Raw genomic sequence first — 4,305 nt, 5'->3', positions numbered from 1 at the left:
GGAATCACAGAATCATTCTGATTGGAAAAGAACTTTAAGATAACTGACTCCAACTGTAACTACCAACCATTAACCTAACCCTGCCAAGTCCAGTGTTAAACCATGTTCCTAAGCACCACTTTTAAACACCTCCAGGGGTGGTGATTCAACCACCTCCCTGGGCAGCCGATTCCAGTGTTTAATTACCCTTTCAGTGAAAAAGTTTCTTCTAATATCCAATCTAAACCTCCCCTGGCACAACTCAAGGCCATTTCCTCTTGTCCTGTCACTTGTTACTTGGGAGAAGAGACCAAATCCCCACTTGCTACAACCTCCTTTCAGGCAGTTGTAGAGAGCGATAAGGTCTCACCTCAGCCTCCTTTTTTTCAGGCTAAACAACCCTAGTTCCTTCAGGAGCTCCTCATAAGACTTGTTCCCCAGACGCTCCACCAGCTTCACTGCCCTTCTCTGGACTCTCTCCAGCACCTCGATGTCTTTCTTGTATTGAAGTGCCCAAAACTGAACACAGATCTTGAGGTGCAGCCTCACCAGTGCCGACTGCAGAGGCACAATCATTTCCCCAGCCCTGCTGGCCACACTATTCCTGATACACTGCTGGGGGCTGTTGTGGCTGAAGTGCAGGACCTGGCACTTGTCCTTATTGAACCTCATACAATTGGCCTTGGCCCATCTATGTAGCCTGTCCAGGTCTGCAGATGGAAGGAAATGCCTAATCTTGCCCTGAAGTTTGTGTCCTGGGCCAGTAGTTTTAGGTCAAGGATCTGACGTTTTCCATGCAGCACCTTGTCCAAAAGCAACCTCCTCGCACTGTGAGACCAGGTTCCTCCCCTCTTCTTCCAGATTTCACCCAGGCAAAGGGCTCCTGTCTTACTCGTGCCTGTGCAACATCACCAGCCTCTTCAGGCACTGCCTTCCAGGATGATCCTGGCCTTTGCCTTCCATGCACGCTTCAAAAATATCAGGGTGCAAGGGGAGAGCTCTTAAAAGGACAATTTCTCGTGCTTTGGCTCCTTTAACACCGATACAGCTGGACCAACCAGAACCCCCATCCATCAGGAGCAAATTTCCCTTCATCTTGACAAATCCTTCTAATTCTGCAGTCTACCAGATAAGTCTGAGCTGCTCAAGACAGGCACATTAGGGTCTTTTGATCCCCACTATGCCTCCCAAAAGCAGCCAGCCAACCACACCTTCCAGTTTGGCTACAGTGACTAATTAGAGCAGAACAAGAGAATTAGCAAATCAAGAGGGCACCTTCTACACAAGTCACCTTCAGCCTCACTCAGTTACACTGGTCTGCTCCAAACATCCCCAGCCAGGCTCCACCACATGAAGCCAGGCCTTTTCCCATTTAGGGTCACATTTCTAACAAGCCTCTGCACTGTCGATACGTACAAGCCCTGAACAAAAGAACACTAACAGAACACAGGCTTCATTTTTCAGAGACAAATTACTCCCAACTGTTCTCAGTTACCAGGCCAACTTGAAAAAAAAAAAAAAAAGGAAGACAAAAAGAGAGAGAAGACTTGGCTTTGTGGGTTGCTGCTGTTGAGCAGGCTGCTGGCAGTGCGTGGCAGGTACACTGGGTTTGGTACAGAAGGACATGTGCTATTTAGGACTCTCAGAAGAGCATCCCTGCTCTCTTGAGTCTGGCGTGGTCTCTCTTGCTGTCACCATCTGGGACTCTGCTAGCAGTTCTCACACAGATCCATCATAGGATTGGTCCTGTGGCCTGGCAAGGCCTGCCTGGGGCTTTTGGATACCTCCTGGGGAGATCAGGGTGGTTGCAGCTCCTGACACCCCCCAGGTGGTGAGGGCTTGTTAGCAGTGATGGCACCTGGTGGAACCCTGACCCAGCCTGCTTCAGCCTCAACAAATCCATGTTGATTTTCTAACCTGGCAGTTGAAACAGGGCTTATGGGTGAGCAGGGTGGAGGTTCATCTTCTTGAGCCCAGGGAAGGAGACTGTAGCCTCCCAGAGCTTTACTCGCTAGAAATGCCACTTCCTAGAAAGCCCTTGCCCAACCTGTGACAGCAATAGGGAGGACAGGGTGTGTATGGCAACACCAAGCTGCCCTTGCACTGTCTCATGTGCCCACATAGAAGAAAATCCCTACCCAGGGCACTAGAGAGGCCCTCTCCTGCCTGTGCCCCAGGTAAGTGTGTGAGCCCCAGGTAAGCAGTGACCTGGCTCAAATGAAGGGTGCCTCAGGTGCCAGGAGGACAGAAGTGAAACCACCCAGCCCTGCTTTCCCCAGCCAGCATCTTCCTGCTCTTCCCAGGTCCCCAGGGAGCCCTAGCAGCACCCTTCAAGGGAAGGGTGAGCCCATTAGTGACAGACAAGTGAAACACCCTGCAGAGGTAAGTGGGCAGAGAGATGCAGAAGCCTGAGCAATCCTCCTGTGGGCATACCCCGTGATGCCTCCCCTTCTCCAGACACACAAAACCTGGATGCACTGCCTGTGTGACAGCCGTACAGTTTGGCACATGAGCAGAAAGCAGATTCTAAGGTAAAATCCTCTGCTGGCCGCTCCTCCCCCTAGAGAGGCTTTGTGTGGGGCAGGATCAGTGTCCATGGGAAGGCAGGAGGCACCCACTGTCCTGCCCCTCTCCCTCCACCAGAGGCAGTTCTACGCGGTATCAGGGCTGTGTTGTGCCTGGCTCTTAGGAGGTTTCCTGCAATAAGGGCCTCTGCTGCAGTCCCTGAAGTGCCTTTCCTACAGCACAGATGCACCCATCAAGGAGGAACGACCCCCAGGTGACTCTACCCCTGTTCCAGCACCCAGACCCCATGACCCCCCAGGCTACAACTTGCCTGGGGGCAACAAGCCTTTCCTCAGCATGGCAGCCATGGATCCCTTCAACCATGAGGGACAAGACAGATGTTTGCCAAAATCTCCTGGGAGCACGAGTGGGCCTGCATTCTGCATCTCCCATAGCTCCTCTGGGCAGCCCAGCTCTGCCCTGCCCTAGCAGCCTGGCCAGTGCAGGAGAAGGTGGCTCTTGGAGCATCCAGCCAGTGGGGGCAACTGGCTGTGCTGTAGGGCTGGCAGAGAAAGGCTGTGCTGTAGGGCTGCTGGTGAGTAGCAGCGAGATGCCTCAGGTCTCTGCACTAGCCAGATACCTGCTGCTTCTCCCTTCTTACAGCTTGCTCCCAACCTCCGTGGTGCCCCAGGAGGGCATGGAGCAGGGCTGTGCTTTGGAGCAGGGAGCACTGGCAAGCTCCCAGACAGGTCTCGGTCTGCCCATCGGGGAGGACTTGCCCAGCAGCACTGCAGTTTTCAAGGGGAACAAAACCCCTGTGGGGGCTGGAATAGCTGAGTCACACAGCGAGGGGGTGCAGGGCTGCCTGCAAGTCACGACTGTGCAGAGGAGTGGGCTCAGGGGCTGCCATGCCCCTGGGAGGCACAAATCCCCCAGCAGGCACAGGACAGGGGGAGATGTCGTCATGACATTTAGGATCAGGCAAAGTGGAGGTGCCAGTGGGCTGTGGTTTCCACGGAAAGGCACACCCCTTTTCCAGTCCCTGCTGCTTCCCAGGTCAGGATCAGGAATATGTCTTGCCATGGCACCCTGCAGCAGGGGTGCCACAGGGCTGTATGGAGGTGATGGGGGGTGCTAGCAAGAGAGATGAGCTGTCCTGACAGCTCCCAAGCTGATAAACAGAGCAGGCTGAGGACAGATTCCAGTGCCTGTCATGCCAGCCCTTCACAGGAAGACACTGTGATTAGGGGTGACTGCAACGTGTTCTTGATGTAATACATGCCTGTAGGACCTTGCCATGGGCAACTGATGCAGGGGGTGGCTCTTAGAGACCCAAAGCTCAAATTTCCCATTGCCCAACAGGTGAAGCCTCAGTGTGTGAATGCAGAGCAGAACAAATCCAAAACAAGCAGCCAGGCACATACAGGAGCTTTGTGGGGATTTATCAATCCCGTTTGACACCCACAGCACTGGGGTGGGTGAGGCTGAGGCTGATCAGAGCTGGGACTGGGGCCACAAAGTCCAGTCTCAGGCCAGGCCAGACAATAGAACTCTCCTGATGGATGTGGGCAGAGGACACAAGGGTCTTTCTACCTCTGGATGCCAGGTTTGAAGAAAAAATGCCTTGCATTAGTAAAAAGCAGGGATAATACAGCCTCCCAAGTGGTGAGGAACTGAGTGAGTGTGCTGGGAGGAGGGAAGCAGGTACCTTGCTCTGCTGGGGCTGTTGTCACGCAGTTTTTCAGGCTGCCTGACTTTACCTGACTGCACGTGTGGTTAAGATGGGTGGCTGAGATCCAGCTCCCCGAGCAGCCCTCGCAG

Source organism: Chaetura pelagica, unplaced genomic scaffold, assembly GCF_000747805.2.
Source record: "Chaetura pelagica isolate M959 unplaced genomic scaffold, ChaPel_1.0 scaffold55, whole genome shotgun sequence".
NCBI lineage: Eukaryota > Metazoa > Chordata > Aves > Apodiformes > Apodidae > Chaetura > Chaetura pelagica.
This window is presented reverse-complemented; position numbering follows the sequence as displayed.